Source organism: Epinephelus lanceolatus, chromosome 7 (genome assembly GCF_041903045.1).
Source record: "Epinephelus lanceolatus isolate andai-2023 chromosome 7, ASM4190304v1, whole genome shotgun sequence".
NCBI classification, from domain to species: Eukaryota; Metazoa; Chordata; class Actinopteri; order Perciformes; family Serranidae; genus Epinephelus; species Epinephelus lanceolatus.
Genome location: NC_135740.1, coordinates 12,274,889 through 12,294,188, shown reverse-complemented (window position 1 = coordinate 12,294,188; position 19,300 = coordinate 12,274,889).

The window sequence follows — 19,300 nt, the reverse complement described above, 5'->3', positions numbered from 1 at the left end:
TTTTCTTTCCGTTGCCACTTCTTCCCCCCTCTTTCTCCTCCCCCAAGAAGCTATTTATTCTTCTGCTAAATCTCACCAGCATCCCTCTACTTTTTGTCTTGACATTCTTCTCTGCTTCCCTCTTCTTTGCTTCCTGTGGAGTTTCTGCAGTCGTTCCGCACACGTCCAGAGGGTGAAAGTGTCAGCTGATGGTGAATGAAACATTAAACAGCGCCAAGCCTGACATTCTTGCAGCTCCTCTTGGCTGCCAGGAGAAGGCTGGACTGCATCGCATTCGTCCCGGCCTTCATGAAAAGCCCGCTCGAGTTTCAACATAATCTTCCTACATGGCATTATGTGAGCTAGAGAGCAGCCACACACAGTCTGCAGCGAGAGACATGCTGGGAACTGCTTTGTGTGAATAACATCACACATACAGTATGGAAGGGCATATGTGTGCTTTACATTTTCTGTGTGCTTGTGTTTGGCAGATTGCCACGACGCTGCAAAGCTGCAAATTTAGTGAAAGACATTGTGCCTACTCAGTGAGGTAATTCCACTTCTCTCCTGAAACTAAACAAAATTCATTATAGCAGCATGAAGAAAAGACCACATCATTGAACTGTAAGGTAATTCAATTTGCATTGACATTAAGTAAAAATATCTCTTTACAGATTATACCAGTTTATTAGAAAATATGATAGAGATAGTGGCTATGCAAGACTTGATTAAAAAAAATAACAGTATTGCTTTCACAGATAAATTTGCACCTTTTAGTCCCTCATACCAGTCTAGTCGCTGGAAGAAAATGTTTCCATTTGTGCATGACCCTTCATTATGTTTCCACCAGGGTCCAAAAGTAACCCCTGCCAAGCACCAAATGTGGGTAGATTTTCCATTTGGCGAGTAAATCTCAGAAGGCTGTCCACCACACTGGTAAATGTACCAAAATAGACATGTAAAGAAAAACCCAGCTCCTACGCTGCTCCTGTGCTGTCTGTGTCACACACATATACAAACATGCATGCACAATGTTGCCTAAAACCAACATATTCTCACTCCGAACTTGTCACATATTGACGTTTGGTCATGGACTTCCCACGTCCAGAGATAAGATACCCAGGGTCAGTGGTTGTGGAAGTTAGGTTTTGGGTTTGGCTTTATAACCTGACGGGAAGCTAACACCGTGTGGTGTGGTGTGGTGTGGTGTGGTGTATGTTGGACCCATCCACCACACCTTTCGCCTGCCCCACATGGAGTTTCGTCACCTTGACTTTCATTCTTGTCCTGCCGCGTTAACTAGTGATGTCCAAATGAAGCTTCATGAACCACCAGTTGTATTTGCTGAACCCACTAGATGGCACTCTTGGAGTAATGAAAAAGGCTCAAGGGATGCTAATGCAGTTTGGTTTCAATTAGCAATGGCCAAATAACGCTTCCTGAACCATTTTCTTTATTTTTTGGGTCCACTCTGGCACTCTTTGTTCAACAAAGGGTTGAAACCAAACTGCACTGGCATCCCTTGAGCCTTTGTCTTTACACCAACAGCGCCATCTAGTGGGTTCAGCAAATACAACTGGTGGTTCATGAAGCTTCATTTGGACATCACTAGCGTTTATCCCTGCTGCTGCCAAGCGCCTTTGAACTATAACAGTGACTGGCTGCACACATGCAGACATGAAAGGACTCTGTTCGTTAGTGTCTAACGCCGCAAGTCACTGCCCAAGCGGAGGATTTCAATGACTTCAGAGTGAGACCGGGTTGCTAAATCTGACTCAAGCGCTCCTAGTTTTGTGGCACTATTTACTGTATAGGAAATCAGCTGATCCACTAAACTATCACTTGCCACCGGTCTGCTGCTAGCTAGCATTGCGTGCACACTTACGAAGGTAATAAAATACTAACATGGAGGCTTCGTAGTCTAAACCAAGACGTCAAACCTTTTATTGCCTCCTGCATTGTCAGCAGCAGCACGCTGCTTCACTTCACCTTATGATCTTACCTTTCACAATAAAAGCCCAAGACATATACAGTACACTGCATCAACATTTACCAAAGGGAACTTACTCACATGCTGAGCATGTGGTGATGAGTTGTTCAGTATTATATATATATATATATATATATATACAAAAAAAAATTGCTTCACATTTTGCTCTGGTCTTTTCTTTAAGTTTGTATCCAACTTAATACCTTATTATCTCAATAAAATGTACTGAAATAAATCTGAAATAAATGTATATGTGAAACAAAAAAGGAAATTTATGCTTGGCCAGTGGATTTTTTTTCTTCTACCAGCCCGCTTTCCTGGTGGGTCAAAAAGTTTCGGACAATGGTTTCTACTTGGGGATAGTGCATAGATTTTTTTTTACACTAACATTGCTGCATTTTCTACCAGAAAAGTGCTGAAAAGTGTTTGTTTTTTGTGTGCTCTCAGGCATGATTGCGCCACTTAAACTGGGTCAAAAGCCAAACCGTGATATTTTCCTAACTGGGCATTTTCTTGTGTCTGAACCTAATCAGAAGAACACAGCATTGTTGAACTGTACATAAATGAACAGTTTTCACATATCTGCTACATATAACATAGAAATACAAAATTTCCATGGTTTGCGGATAAATACAACATTTATTCTGGTGATTGGGTTGGGTAGTACTCTGCTTCTATCACACCTTCCTGCTCAATCCCTTTTGTAGACGAATACCTCTAAACATTGGTAGTGTTGTAAATCTCATTGCAGCGTAAACTGTAACAAATGACTGCTTGAGATACTTTTTAAGTGTCAAACACTTTATTTCCTGAATTCTGGTTAAGTTTTATGCACCAACCAGACCAAATCTTTTTCATTATGGAAAGGAAAACAATATTCAGGCGATAGGTGACAATTCAAAATATAAAAATAGGCCAAAATGAAGTACCATGCAATAAGTCTCTCAGGCATTCTGTATTGGGTTCAAATATTTATTTTCCAGTGATTCTTTTGTTTCCTCATTTAGTATTACCCTGCTGAGTCAATAGACATATAGGCTTGATATCCTCTTCAGTCCTCTTTTGTCTTTAAATTGGGCAACTAACCTCTCTAAATATGCATGACGCACCGATTCATGTCAATGACACATTCATTCATTTCAATTAATTCATAAACCCCTGGACTTTAATAGCTCATATGTGTTCCAGCATGATTCTTGCTGATGTTCGAAATTGTCTGCAAATGAAAAACATATCCCACATATCTGTGTTCACTTAGTAGCTGAAAATGAAGTCGGTATATTTCGAGAAAAAAAGTTGAAATATTACAAAAATGAACTAACAAGAATTTAGTCATAATGTTCCAAGTAAAAAAAACAACTATCTGCTCTTTAGTCTGCTGTGTATGACGTGATTGTTCTGCTGATATGGTAGTGTCCCCTTCAGACTGTTTGACAGACACAGGACTGCATTGGGAACTCTCCCTGGAGGAGGCAAAGTTTAAGCAGCTGTGTTAGGGACATGTCCCTGACGTCCATATGCAGACATACGCCCTTGCATTGAGAAAATACAGTTTTCCTATAGCAAATAAAAACCTTTTTCAGGTTTCTTGCAGGCCCTACCCATGTTGCAGGCTTGGGTATCTCCAATGGGTGGGAATAGATGGGAATAGGAAACAGGAAGTACAATAAAATAAGGATGTGTGTATGGGCACTCTGTACATGCACATGCAGGTGTAGAAGGAGTCTTCGCTCTTAAAACTAGGTTGAGAGCACCACCTGTACGTTGAAGGTTTTTTTGATTGATGTGGTTTTCAGGTCGATTAATCTCCCAACTTGACCATTCTAATAGGGCCAAGGATAGCTGGAGAAGAGAGAGAGTAATAACTGACACAAAGAGAGATGAGGAAGACAACTGGGAAGGAGGAGGCACTGAAAGACATGATGGGGCGCAGAAGGGCAGAAATAGACACAGGGAAAGAAAAGGAGACTGGGAGTTACAGAAACAGCTACCCAGCGAGAGACAACATGGCACAGTCAGAGAGCAGCCTAATAGGCCACCACTACCTTGAGAAGTGTAAAGTAGGTCTGGACAGTGCAGGCTATTTGCAGACTGAGCGGTATTACACATTGTTAATAGGTTCAGCCAGGGCTCTGCTCATTAATCAGATCGAGAACAGACACCAGGAGCAGAGGAAGAGACAAGAAGAGGAGGAGGAGGAGGAGGAGAGTGATGGATGGAGGCGGACATCAGAGGAGGAAAATGAGGTTTCTTCGAGCAGAGGTGAACACCTTTTAGCGAGGGCCCTCTCTGTTTCTCACCTCTTACTCTTTCAGGTTCTCTCACTCTCACCTTTCTCACAGTCATCTCGCTGCCTTGCTTTCTCTGAAGTGTTTTCTAACCCTTTAGATTTAGTTTAGTCAGTTTACCTAAGTTTGAGATATTAGCATTAATCTTTTAATAGAATAATTTTGAAAAATATTTGCTTTCTTGCTGAGAGTAAAATAAGAAGTTTAATTTAGTGGTATCGATCTTCTTACCAAACTCAAATGCCTCCAGATGTCCTCAAACTAATCACGAAAAAAGGAAGAGTTTGTCTTATACAATAGATGGTCTGAGTTTATTCAGTTTCTAGAAATTAGGGGTGTTGATATTATTTAGGAAGATTAAAAAAATTATTTACATAAAAAAAATGACAAAAGAGTTGTAGGAAGTATGTTCCTCATGTTAAGTGTCGTTCGCAATAAGTACAAGTCATTTTCATGACTGACATAATAGTTTGGTGTCACATTTAATGCTGGCATTGTGGCATTGTCACAGGCTGTCCATAATCACTCCTTCTATGCTACCCAATAGAGCTATTCCTATAAGCCACTTTAATTTTAACACTTTGCATTTAATAGATGTACATATGTGACTTGCTTTATCAAGTTCAGACACATTGATCATGAAACATATTTTGAGTTTTATGCACTGCATTACATACTGACCATCAACGAGCCATGATTTTGAGAAAAAAGCCTTCAGAATTTGCAGTATGGTGGCCACATGCTGTACTACAGGGACTGTTCCAGGGTGAACATTACACTGAAAAGATAAGGGATGCTTTTATTTTGTAGCTAGCAAGGTAACAAGAACAAGAATATCCAGCAACACAGTGCAGGAAGATGGGAAAATATTGTTTTTGTCAGTAGAATTGATACAGAATTGGATGAACAAAGTTAGCATACAGTTAGAAATGGACTTCACACAACAGTATTTTGATTAATTTGTATGAAAAATCCTTTTGATTCTTTTGATCAGTGAAAGCTTGTGGACTGAGGGGATATAAATAATCGAGGAATGGACACAAATTCAGAGGTTCTGACCGCTTCAAAGGTAGGGAGCCAGCACTTTTTCTTTCTGTTTGTTTTGGTTACCATGCTGGTAAGCTCAGTTGCCATCCTTTGGTGCTTGTGCCTTTTGCAAAAGTGAACTGAACTATGATTGAACTGTGGAGAATCTAACTGAGCTAACATTGTGTAGCATGTCTATTGACAAAAGTTTAACGTTAACCATTTTTATTTTGATGCACAGAGCTTAGCCACTTAGTGCTAGCTTACGCAGCTTTCAACTGAGTTTTGTTTATTAGAAATCAGACAAAAGCCCACTGTCCTGAACCCTGCCTTATAAGCCTTTAATTCATAATTTCCGGGAGACATAGAGGGATGGAGGGAGAGCGACGCTGAGTAGAACCAGAGTGCGGTTTACAAGTGCTCGCTGCTAGCTAAACATCATGCCTTTAGAAGCTTCAAAGATGTATTTATCGTGTGAACTGGGCTTTAAGAGTTTCATATTTTAAAAACAAAGACTTTATAAAAAAAAAAAAATCCAGCAAAAAAACAAAAAATAGAGATAATGACACAAATCCATGTTTCTCTATAAATGAACCATTGCAACATCTAACTAATTTTGACAGAGCATGTCACATGTGGGGAATATGTCATCAACAACAGGGAGTCAGCCATTTTGGAAGGATAAGGGTTAGAGTGGCAATGTTTAAAACACCAAATGTTGTATATAAATTTTACAGTTAGACACAAAGGTAGACTAATGTGTGTTTCGTTTTGTTAGATAACAGCAGATTAACTATGCATGACTAGACAACGTTTTGTTAGCATTAAGTAGGCACAAGATTAGCAAGCTTATCTTTGTCCAGGTGGTTGTGTCATGTTAATTTGAATATAACTTGTGGATCTGAAGGTCCTGTACCCACCTGTTTGTAAACTGGACATGGGCCTCAAAACATTTAGTTTTTTCTTAAGTCCCTAATATGCACAAAATGTTCCGGTTTTTGCCCTTCTTCCAAAAAAGAAATTCCCACTAAGCTGTTTAATGGCAAAAGAAAATAAGTATTTCATTGATACTGCAGTTTACGTGCAGCTGTACATAATCTGTTTAACATGCCCTTAACGTGTCATTTATCATGCTGAAATATAGAAAAGTGGAATGGCTGGAGCTGCTTGTCATTATGCATCTATACGTTAAAATTTTAAAGTTTCTTACTGGTGGCGGACTTGTTGAGCCATTCGAGCTCAGCCTCCCTTTTTCATTCGTTCCACTACCTTCCTTAACCCTTAGATGCATAAGTGGGGTCAAAAATGACCCCAGGGGTTGTTTTTCTTCAATATCTATGGAATTAAAAGTTTTTATCATTTCATATTCCAGGTATTCCTCATAAAACATGTTTTTGACATGAGGCCATTTGCATTTAAAAAAAAAATTATATACATTTTAAGAAATTGTTGTTTTTGTATCACTACCCCACTCTTCCATAAGTGGGGTCAAAAATTACCCCAAGCATTTCCTATGGAATATCAAGGGTTAGACCTAGGAATCTTTGATTCTTATCGACTGTGACTGTCAGGTATACATTAACTGTTGCACTTACTCATGTAATGCCAGCAGTCTCACCACCCAGGAGGATTTTTATACAGCAACAGACATGTTAGTATTATATTCGTTTTATATCTTGGAATACATATGACGTTATAAAATATGAACTTATTTTCCACATCCATGACTTTTGTGTGATAAAGTATAGTATTATTGTCATCAAATCAGCCTACTTTGTAGTTAGCTAACACTAGCTAACTAAGTTAGCTAGTGTTAGCTAATTACAGTGTAGGTACTAATTAGCTAACTACTATGTAATGTTAGTACTGTAATGTTAGCTAGCTAACATTACTGCATTTGTTGTGTAGAGATAAGCAGCCTTACTATGATATTTATAGCTTCCTTGTAATACAATCTTACCATTATTGTGTGTGTGCGTGTGCGTACGTGCATGTTAGGTAGCCTATTATGCTATTATTGATTATTCAATGATGTCATTAGTAAGTGTGTATGTGTGTCTGTCTGTGTGTGTTTGTGTGTGTGTAGTTCATTACTGCATTTGTTTAGAGATAAGCAGACTTACTATGATATTTATAGCTTCCTTGTAATAAAATCCAGCCCGTTAGGTAGCCTATTATACTATTATTGATTATTCAATTATGTCATTAGTTGCCAAAATGTTAATAAAAAGTGATAAATGAACATGTCAAACATGAGACATTCTTTTGTTGACCAAAATATAATACAAATAATTATCTTTAACCAAAATGAAAGAAATTGCTTAAGTTTATCACATAAAACGCATTGATTCTAATTGGGGTCATTTTTGACCCCACTTATGGAAGAGTGTAGGTATTGGTAGATCATGCATCTAAGGGTTAAAAGTTGGGCATTGCAATATGTACACATATCCTAAAACCTGTTGATATCTGAGTCTTTCATAATGTTTAAAAGTAGGTGTGTTTCTTCTTCAGGCCAGAGATGTCAGCTTTTTTTATGGGCATGCATCTCTACCCCAACCTTGAAAACTGTTGACTAGTTGGTTTGTGTATGTCTTCATGACAGCACACAGAGCCAATTGTAAACAGACAGAGGCTGTAAAAACCCCAACTGGGACGCATATGCCCAATAGGCTGTATACCTGTCCACATAATGCTACCAAAACCTGAATAATACCGGCGAATAATTTCAGTTGTGTAATATTTTGCCTATTTGCCTCCGTCAAGAGCTTCTCCTTTATATCGGCATTTCTTTTTCATACTTATTTATACATTTCTGATAATGAACGATTTACAGATGACAAATTATTAGACTGGCAGCTATCATAGCTACAGATGTTCATCTTTTCAAGATGGTGGCGCTGCTCCCACAATGCTCTGTGATTCCCATTCCCGATTACAGTACCTACAGTGATGATGCAAAGTGATAATTCAGAAATCTCAAACATCTGAAACATCACTGCAGACTGAAGTCATAAATATTTATGGCACAGTGAATAGTGGATGAGGGAATGTGAGGGAGTGATTTCAGACACAGCTGTGGATTGTTTACAGGCAGGTTCCAAATGGCCATCTGAGGTCCTGGGAGAGTTCCTGCTGGCTGGTCCTGCTGGTTGACCTCAGTGGCCAGGTCAGTGTAACAGCCCAAACTGAAATAAGCAATTTAGAGCAAAAGCAGCAAGGTGCAGCCACATTTAGTCAGTCTCCCCTTCACCTCCTCCTCCCCTATACCTTAAAGTATTTCCTTCCTGAGATGGCGAGTGGCAAGCTGCCCTACTTTTTCACCCTTGTGCTCTTTCACAGTCCCTTCGGTTGCCACTCTATGTGCATTTTGTGCAATATCAATGCATGACATACAGTTAAAACACTATTACATTTGGACTGGATTGCACTGGAAACATTTTATATGATATAATATGAGGTTAGGCATGTAAATTAAAAAATTAGAGAGAAAAATCTGGGTCTGTGCATGCACCCAGCCAGTCTCTGTACTCATTATGCTGTTTAGGTTGGCGGTGGGCTGGAGCCTATCCCAGCACGTATTGGGCGGAGAGGCAAGGTACACTCTGGACAGTTCACCAGTCTATCACAGAGCTCTAATCTGACTCAAATTCCTTTTGAAAAATGTCTTCTAAATGGCATGATGATACCGTCAACAATCATTCATGCCAATGAGGAAAGTGTAGGAGTCTTCATCTGGCATGTTTACCGTCTTACATCAATGAAATCTGGTGCGTCTTTCATAACTCTACAGATTTGGACATGTTTCTTCATGAAAAAGAAAGAAATTTTATGTGTTTAACATTTGCTGTGGTTTGTTAACTATAGCTGTTATTTCTGAGCTTCAAAACCTAATGTCTTATTGAATGGAAGACTGCTTTTGATGTTTGTTTCCTTTATCTGTGTGTCTCAACAAGAAAAATATGCCAGTTTTAGATAAAAGCTGAGCCCTGTATTGTATTAAAATACTTTTGTCAGTTATAAATATTTGGCATGGTGTTTAACAATGCTTGTCTTGCTGTGTGGTGTGTGGAAGCAGTGTGTTGGATTTAGATTTCTTAATTGGTGTCCTGGTCCTGTTCGTTTAACTGTGTGACATGTCTTTGCTTCATTTGCCTTGTCTTAAAAGTAAGAATCCAATCCAAAAATGATGTTTTGCTTCTCTGTATTGCCATTTTGATAGCGATGTGAGTCGGCCAGTACATGTCAGCTCTTAGTTTTCTTGTCAAAACAACAGAATTCTGGTAAATCGTTCCTAAAATATTTATATGTGCTTGGAGCTAAAGAGCAACTGCTATCTACAGAAACTCAAACTATAATGTCACAAAACCCAGGTTCCTTTAAAAAATATATAGTTTGGGCTATATTTTTGGTCCTAACCAATGTTTATTTCTGCATTGCACTAAAAATGATCACGTTGAGGGTTCCAGGTGTATTACAGTGTCAGTCATGTTAAAGTCCTGTCCATCATCCCATCATGTTTCACTGCAGGAAGCAAATCTCCAAAGATAATGACTATATTTGCTCAATACTTTCTCTGGTATTTTTAATAGAAGCCAAAACATAGAGGAGAGAGTCATATAAATGTCTCAAAGCAGAGGCGTTCTCAAGTCCCAAATTTTAGATCCATCTAATTTTGACCCATGAAAACCTGCCTGACTCTTGATAATCATGAATGAATTGAAAGTGAAACCGTGTCCGCAGCACAGCTGTGCTAACAAAGAGTTACAACACATTGTTTTCCCTGCTCTTCACAGTTTACACTCTCAGTCTTGCATTGACAACACATTATTCTCATGTGATGAGTATGACACACCACATGATTATTACTGACAGCCAGTCAGCTTGGATTCATTTGGGTATGAGGCATACTGACAAACAGACCGGCAGCAATACAGCAGGACCCTACTGAACCTGATAGGGTCGCTTCTCAGTTACTATTACCAGATGGACTGCTATCTCTGTCATATTTAATGCATGGGGTAAAGTAAAATTAGATATTTCTTTCTGAATACATTATACATGTTAGGAAATGCTTGTTGAAGATGTGAAAATGTGAAGTACACAGAACTGCATTATGGAGTTAGTTTGAACTGTTCTTACCCGTTTTTGTGTCCATGTGACCTGAAATCATGGCTCGATGATGCCATCCATAATATAACCCCTGCCTTTTAGAGTTCATAGTGTCAGTGTGGTTTCGTTCATCCCTTGTGTTTGAGCAGTGAGTTCACTCTTTTCTGCAAGCTCTCTTAACTCTTTCAGTCTAATAATTACATGAATTAACATTCTTGTTAAATGCCACAATCATAAACACAAGCAACATTGCCATCACAAATGTACCTTTAAATCTTTTGGCTCGAATTGGCTACCAGGCCCCACAATTACGGCTCACTACTGTGTGGGTGTATGCTTTGTGCTAACATTAGCTGCTGTTAGATGCTGAAAAAACGGCGTTAGCTGTGCTGCAGTTTGTTCTTCAGGCTGGGGGGGTTATGCTACTGGGTTAGCTGCTAACATGAGCCTGCCATTGGAGGGTGGCTTGTTCTTTAGCACAGATTGTGCGTGTGCTGTGTGCTACTGGGTTAGCAACTTACAGGAGATATGGGTCATGCTATTTAAATATAATTGTATTTATTTGGCGACTTTTTTTAATCATTCAAATTTGGCTGGGTGGTGGGTGACACATTTTTCTGCTCATTAAACATATGCTTTACTCAGACTTTAAGAAGCCATACCTGAACTTCAATCCATTTTTAACACCAACTCAAAATTACAATGAGGGTTGTCAGAAGCTGGAAGTAAATCAATAAATATGGTTTTGATCCATCCATCCATTTTCTAACCGCTTATCCTCTTGAGGGTCGCGGGGGGGCTGGAGCTTATCCCAGCTGACATTGGGCGAGAGGCAGGGTACACCCTGGACAGGTCGCCAGACTATCACAGGGCTGACACATAGAGACAGACAACCATTCACACTCACATTCACACCTACGGACAATTTAGAATTATCAATTAACCTGCATGTCTTTGGACTGTGGGAGGAAGCCGGAGTACCCAGAGAAATCCCATAATAAATGATCTGTTAATTAATGAGTTTCAGAGGTATTCATAGGCAGAGATGTTTCTAAATTTTGGACTGAGCCAGATAAACTCTAAATCTCTCTGCTACCAGTCTTTATGCTAAGCTAAGCTAATAGCCTCCAGCCTCAGACATGAGAGTGGTATCAATCTTCTCAATCTCGTCATGTGACTCTTTGCAGTGTATATCCAAAAATGTCAATCCATTTCTTTAATGGAAAATTAGCCTCAGCTAGCATTTAAAAAGTTAATCATATGGCTTCTACATTGTCCCTGAAGGGCCCTAAAGGAAAGTGAAAGATCAATTTTAATTGAGCTGCCAACACTGCCAGAAAGACAAGATCATTTCAGGGGTGTCTGAAGACATTTTCATCATTCTTAACTCTAAATAAAGTAGTCCTTGGACATGGCGATGCACTGAACCAGCAAACACACACACACACACACACATAATGTGAGTAGCGTCATCGCAAGAAATGTAAATCTACCTATGTAGCAGAAGTTGCCTTTTATCCTTTTTTCATGAGGCTTCTCAGAACCCAACATACTTTTAGAAGAGAGTTTCATGGCGCTTCATTATGTGGGTGCTATTTTACTTCAGCTGGCCTGTGGACTTTTTAGCTGGTTTTAATTCCACTTCCAGGAAAAGGAAAGTAAATGTTGTCTAATGAGTCTCTTTGTGCTGTTCCCAACCCAAAAAAAGTGAACAAAGATTTGGAATATGCACAAAATTTAGCATATTTTACAAAAAGATCTTCACTGCGCTGAGACTGTTTGCCCTTGTAACGCAGTGCCAGGCACTGCTGCGTGCACAGTATCGTGCCAACCTTCCCACACACATGCATACACACACATGCATGCGAGAACTCTCACACACATTGTCTTCAAATGCCAATTTTATCTCCCACAGAAAGTTTGTCTTCTTCACTCTCTCAGTGAAAAGGATGAAGTTGCAATTACTCGATAGCAGTAAAAATGAAAAGTCACACTTTATTTTGAGAGCCAAATGCATGTTCATTGCATTATCCTTGTGAGTAATCCATAAGTCTGATACAACAGAGTGAAAAGTAGTCACAGTTTACAGTCTACGCAGTGTCTAGGCTATGTGTGAGTTGTCAGGGTCAGGGTACAAAGAAAGAAAGAGAGAAAGAAAGAAAGAACCTGTAGCCTATAACTGACTAACCTGGAACTGTCAAGACCTGTACAATGTAAGCATAATAGGAAGGTTACCATAGCAACAATAGCTATGCTAGCACCTCTGTTAGGATGCACACAAGGGGATTTGGGCTAAATGCTAATATCAGCATGTTAACATGCTCACAAAGACAATGCTAACATGCTGATGTATGGCAGATATGCTGTTTCTGATTTTCACACTCTTAGTTTAGCATGTCATCATGCTAACATCAGCTAATTAGCAGCTGCTAGTGTAAAAATTCCAAAGATTCATCTGTTTCACTGTCTCGTATTTGAGAATTCAATGCTTTGACAGTTTTATATCATTTTATATGGAACATCTGTATGTCTGTCTACACCTGGTATTATCATGCATTTTGGTGATTCAAGTACAAATGGACAGCCAAGACACGTAATACATGTGATGTCATGTGCTCCAGCTGACCACTTGTTTTCAGATTTTGTTACTGCGTACATCACTCTTACTATCACTCTTCTATAGGAAAAAACAATGGAAAATCACACAACAATTTGTCGTAAAGTGGACATGGTAGACAGTGTTTGTGGATTTTCACCAAAACAACCATGTCCTGCATTGATGAAGTGGTTCTTCACATGAGGATGCATTAGCATTTTCACTACAAAGGGTGTGTGGTCAAATGAGTCCCAGACCACCTCGGCAAGCAGTTTGAATAATCAGATCACAATGTGTCTTGGTGGTCATTTACAGTCGATTTAGCACTGTCTATTTGTGATGGGATCACCAAAGATGTATGTTAATACAAAGTGTAAAAAGGGCCTTTGGGTTTTGGACTGTTGGCTGGACAAAAAAGAAGCTTGAAGATGTTAGGCTGTATTGCTCTGGAAATTGTGAGTTATCACAATTTTTTCTTAGATGATGATAGTCAACACATTGAATCAAAATGATGGTTGCAGTCCTAAACCAGATCAAAACATAAACGTTGATGAAGCAAATCATATTTAATTTTAACTATACTAGAGTATGTCAGCATATGAGTAACAACATCAAGCTATAAGCTCAAGCATGATGTGACTTCCTGTCTGAGAGCTTGCTGCTGAAAGATTTCAAAAGCCAAAGATTAAACTCAAAATATCTTGGCAATAAACTGTTCATCTGATGGGTGTTTCGTCTTCAAATTACAAAATACATGTTGGTTCATGTTGGTTTCTAGTCCTATTTCAGGCCTTAGTCAGAATTCCCCTACCCAGGTTTGTTTGACATGGAAATAGAAGTTCTATATTTGTTTTTCACGGCCACGCAGCGTGGTTCAATGAAGAATTTTCAGCTTTTACATGAAGTATGAGAGTGTACACAAATACTTTCATCGATGTAATCAGACTGTTGTACAGGGGGTCACAGAAATGGAGAGCATAACTGTGTGTGTGTGTGTGTGCGTGTGTGTGTGTGTATTCTGCTGAGGTGATAGTGAAGGTCAACGGTAGTTATGTAAAAATTGGACTCAGGTGGCTGCAGGGTTTTGTTTCTGTGCCAGCAGATGGAGAATTCTCACACGTTTACCTCGACTAAATTCAGCAGGGAAACACACACACACACACACACACACACACACACACACACACACACACAAAATCAAAAATGTAAGGAGACACAACAACTCTAACTACCCTTCATTTATGTAATAACAAATTTAAAAAAAAAAAAAAAAGAGTTTTGACTTGGCTCATTATTTAATTATTTTTCTTATGCAACTTCCAGGAAGTAAGATGACCTAAATTCAAGATGATATATAAAGTGTATGTCAGAGGTTAACTAATGGTTTACAATGTGTCATAAGGCAGACCAATCTGACCATAACAGCACAGAGAAGTCATTATGTCTTTACTGTTGGCTCGTTATGAGACAAATCATATTTAGTGATACAGGCCATTCTCCCTTCCTGTATCTTCTCCATCAGCACCAACATGACAGCTATATGTCATTCAAATATATGAAAAAGCAAAAGCCTATAGATGAAAATGTATTTTTGGAAACAGAGTTCAGATGATGACAGTGATTTGAGACAAACACACACACATGTGCAGCACAAATGGACTGCAAACACTGTCTTTGACTCACAGGTACATTAGACACTCACCCACAAATTATGTTTCTAAAACCAATTATATAGGTGTGAATGTATTCAGTGCCCTCTGCCTGATGACTAACAGTGCTGTACAGTAAACTACTGCAGTGTATCAAATGCTGCCACTTTCGTGAACAAAATGTGGGCTGAGCTCATGATAATGATCACCTGTGTGGCAATGTGACAGCCTGGCTGGATTGATAACATGAAAATGCACATACACGTACACGTCTGAAATGACAGATGGAAAAAGGGTTTGCACTCCTATGCTAATCCAACCACTTTAAACTGTAATCTTAATGTTTGTGTGTGTGCGTGTGTGTGTGTGTGTGTGTGTGTGTGTGTGTGTGTGTGTGTGTCCTCTGTTTGATTACACAGCATGCCAAGGTATAATGTTTTTCCATCAATCAAAGTTAAACTCGTTGCCATGGTTTCTCCCAGGTAGCTATTAGGTTAGCAACGGTGGTCATAATACATATCACAGTCCTAATGTTATCTCCTAGAGCTTGGGCATTTCTGTCACTGAGCAACTCATAACATGTATTATGGGAAGAATTTTAAAAACATGAACTCAGTGTTTGGTTGGCTCCTTAGATACCAGTAACAAATCAGCGAATTCCCATTCACAAGTCGTCAAATACTTTGTGATTCCCCATGTGATATCAACGCACAAGTCAGCTTATGGCGTCTTTATGAGATGCACCTGGCTTTCAGCTAACTGCAATGTAAACCCATCTACAGAAACCGGAGGAAACAGGAGTACCCCAGGAACGAGTCCAAAAACTTGGAAATGAGTTAGCATCTCTGCACTCCTAGTTCCCTTGTCTTGAAGTCAGTGGGTTTTGAATGGGTTTATGGTTTGATGCCTGAAAAAAGGTGGTTACCATAAGCACAAGAGAGACTCTCACCTTTTGTTCTACGACATAAAATATGCCAATTATACCACATTTGAGAATTTTGAATCCTTTAAAAAAAAGTGTCTAAAAAAGGGGGGTTGCTAACAAGTGGCTAAATGAGACTGCAGAGCATCATCATGCCAAACACGGCTTTACAGCCTTGTGGTGGTAGAGATGTTAAATCACGTGACCAGAATGTAGTTTGCTTATAGGCAAATGTTAGCTTTTTACTTCTGGTGATTGCATTTAGGCTTCAAAAATCAAAATGTGGTGTTCATTTGTGAGGATAATCTTGTTGGATGAAGAAAGTATCATGAATGTTTGTTTGCCACAGAGCCTATTTACTGCAATAATCCAAAATCCAAGGGAAAATCCCATTGGGTTTTGGATGAGGTAACCAGATAGATGCTAACTTCTGCATTGGCCTACAGAAAATGTCTATACTTGATGCTAAGAGCACAGCTGTAGTACACAGAGAAAGAAAGTCCACATAAGATGGAAGGGAGATTAAAGTTTGTGTTCACCGTGAAAACAAAGGCAGTGTTTTTTTTGTGTTTTTTTTTTCCAAGGGAACATTATGTAACTAACATATCTACATCCAGTGTGAAACCAAAAGTCACCGCTGTTTCAACATAAACTCAGGTAATTTACGTAGTGTTGTCACACACTGATGTTACTTCCGTGGTGTATTTCCTTCATGTTATGTTACGAAATGAAATTTAAATGGTAAGTAATTGATTCTCTGCCGAAGACCAGTGGATTGCCCCCTCTGGGTTGAGAGAGAGTTACTGCCTCAAGCAAGGGGGTTCAAGTATCTCTGGGTCTTGTTCACAAGTGAGGGTAGAATGGAATGTGAGATGGATCGGCGATTGGGTGTGCCGGACTGTCGTGGTGAAGAGGGAGCTGAGCTGGAAGGCGGAACTTTTGATTTATTGGTCCATCTATGTCCCAACCCTCACCTATAGTCATGAGCTCTGGGTAGTGACCAAAAGAATGAGATCATGGACACAAGTGGGCGAAATGAGTTTCCTCCGTGAGGTGGCTGGGCTCAGCCTTAGAAATAGGGTAAGGAACTCGGACATTGGGAGAGAGCTCAGAGTAGAGCCGCCGCTCTTTTGTGTCAAAAGGGGTTAGTTGAGGTGTTTCAGGCATCTGATCAGAATGCCTCCTGGGTGTCTCCCATTGTGGTGTTCCGGGCACATCCCACTGGTAGGAAGCCCCGGGACAGACCCAGAACACGCTGGAGGGATTACGTATCTCGTCTGGCCTGGGAAAGCCTTGTGGTCTCCCAGGAGGAGCTGGAAAGCTTTGCTGAGGAGAGGGACGTCTGGACCAGCTCAGTGGCCTAGTGGTAGAGCTGTGGTAGAGAGTGTCTGCCCTGAGACTGGGAGGTCGTGGATTCGATTCCCGGCTGGGTCATACCAAAGACTATAAAAATGGTACCCCTTGGCACATCAGGGGTTGGAATTGGGGGGTTAGATCACCACATGATTCCCGAGCGCGGCACCGCTGCTGCTCACCACTCCCTCAGGGGATGGGTCAAATGCGGAGAACAAATTTCATACACTCAGGTGTGTGACAATCAGTGGAACTTTAACTTTAACTTTTTGGCCTGCTGCCCCCATGACCCGGCCCTAGATAAGTGGATGAAAATGGATGGATGGACAAATGTACTTATTTAATCCCAAAACATATTTTTTTCTAAACCTAACCAAGTTTTTTTTTTATTCCTTAACTAACTGCGACCGTTCCACAATATTAACCACGTGTTACAATGTGTTTCAGCTGTGCGTCACGTAGATTTGCTAAAGACTGCACATTTTTTCCATCTTTTCACTGACAAGATTTCCATTAATCAATCTACGAGTAACACATTTTAGGAGCCAATCAGTCAGTGTTTGGAAATGCACAAAATTCTGGGAGCTGGTAACAAACTTTAAAGAGGTGGATCGATTACATAGACTGTAAAGACAGTGGAAGTGGATATGAACAGACTAAACAGACTTGCACCGGTGGAATGTAACAAAGTTTATTTAGCTGAATACTGTACTTATGATAAATTATTAAACTACCCAGCAGTATATAAAGCAGTTAAAATCAGCTTTACTATTACTAGCTACAACATTAAACCTATGAACACATGAATGCATCAGTCAGAGTCTGACCTGCCACACAAACACACATTGTCGTTGCCAGCTAATAGCTCTAGCTAACTTCTGTACAGTCAGTACATTGGCCGTTTGGGGGAATAAAGACCAAATGCCCAAACAATGAAATACTTAAGTTTAATGTGAATAAAGTGAGGTGAAATTCTTCACTGTGTTCAGTACCTTGAGAGGAAACACAAGGTCTAGAGATTTACTCTTCAGTTTGAATATAACAGAAGAGCTACAGTAATTAACTGGCCACAGATTCAATCACTGTGTTTTCCCAACAGGCCACAGAGAGCAGACAAATTACTTTTTAAGATAATATAATTCAAGCCAAGTCAACTTTATTGTTAGAATTTATCACAAAACACTCTCAAAGTGCTTTGATTTACAGGAAAAGAAACAACATAGCAGAACACTATTAAAGAGACCAAAGAAAGCACATATATTGTAAAATAAGTCGGTTATATGTGAAGCATGAAAAGCAAAAATTGCCTTTTCAAATGAATGCGGTTTAATTATGAAATGGGAGATTAGAGAGGAGAAAAAAGAAAGAGTTGTATCACATGGGGAAAGAAGGACCTTCAGCCATGATGAGGCCAGTGTCACTAGGAGATGCTCCCTCACCTCATCATGAGCCACTGAGGAAATCCTTCCAACTTATTTGCTTTCAAGGTGGACTCAGTGATTCTGGACAAAGATGTTTGATATTTTATTAACACCCAAACAAATAAACCCATCCTAATGTCGCCATTGTTATTTATCTTATACTATATAGTGACGAACACTCTGTCTGTATGTCTGTTCCACGTTTTTCTCCTCACTGACTTGGTCAATCCATGTGAAATTTGGCACAGTGGTAGAGAGTCATGGGAGGAGACTATTGAAGCAATATTACATCATTTGGTCAAAGGGACGCGCTATCCACCTTATTTTTCACAGAAACATGGATGCAAAACAGAACGCAGCCAGCTTCCAGTTTTTTGTGCGACACTTCCGGTCCAGCACTCTTGACCACTGTGTGAATGGGAATCGCCTTGTTGTTTACCTTGTTGAGTTTAGCTATACATATATATATATATGTATATATATATGTAAAATCACATTTTTCACGCCACTATATCACCGTTTAGACTAATCTGATGTTTGTAAAGTCTATAAACACAATGACTGAACAAACATTACTATTTCTGTGGGCACATTTTGTAATTAATAAGATGGTTATTGTAGATTAGCTGGCCTAACCGTTAGCTGTTAGCCGTTAGCCGTTAGCAGTGTCTGTAATAACTCAATAAACGGTCCGTGAAAAACATATTTTTTCCAGCGGCTGTCTGAGTTACAACATGATTGAGCTAACTGGAGTAGTTACATGTCGTATCCGACAACAGGAGGCTTTTAACAGATGACGTCCTGATGTTAGTTTTGCTGCTAGTGTTAGCTGTCCCTGTCAGCTGCAGCCACTGATGCTTTCTAGACATCGTGATTTCCCAAAACTGAATAAATACCACACATAGCAACACAAAACTGCTTTGCTAGCTCAATCATGTTGTAACGGCTGGATGGTTGATGCGTA